The sequence below is a fragment of the Gekko japonicus genome, unplaced genomic scaffold, assembly GCF_001447785.1.
Source record: "Gekko japonicus isolate JY-2015 unplaced genomic scaffold, Gekko_japonicus_V1.1 scaffold2921, whole genome shotgun sequence".
Lineage (NCBI taxonomy): Eukaryota > Metazoa > Chordata > Lepidosauria > Squamata > Gekkonidae > Gekko > Gekko japonicus.
The window spans coordinates 123,045-123,456 of record NW_015167624.1 but is presented as its reverse complement, the minus strand read 5'-3'; the positions used below and the strand labels follow the sequence as shown (position 1 = coordinate 123,456).

Genomic DNA, 412 nt, shown 5'->3' with positions numbered 1-412 from the left:
CGAAGGGGAGGGAGGGACGGGGAGAGGGAGAAGGGGGAGAAGGAATAAGGGGAGAAGGATATGGAGAGAGGGGGATGAAATAAGAGGGAGAAAGGGAGATGGAAAGGGAGAGGGGAGAGAGGGAGAGAGGGAGCGGGAATATAATAGATATGGGAAGGGGGAGAGGGAATATAAGGGAGATGGGGAGGGGGAAAGAAGGAGAGGGAGGGAGAGGGGAGGGAGAAGGGGGAGAAGGAATAAGGGGAGAAGGATATGGAGAGAGGGGGATGGAATAAGAGGGAGAAGGAAGATGGAAAAGGAGAGGGGAGGGAGAGAGAGGGGGGACAGGGAATAAGGGGGAGGGAAATGGAGAGGGGGAGAGGGAATATAAGGGAGATGGGGAGGGGGAAAGAAGGACGAGGGGGGGGAGGGG

General features: G+C 57.0%; 1 protein-coding gene across 1 annotated transcript in view; it reads left to right on the top strand.

The window, feature by feature from the left end:
* Positions 1-412, top strand: part of LOC107112842 (metabotropic glutamate receptor 6-like) — a 54,578-nt gene that overhangs the window by 21,417 nt on the left and 32,749 nt on the right. The window lies entirely within an intron of this gene.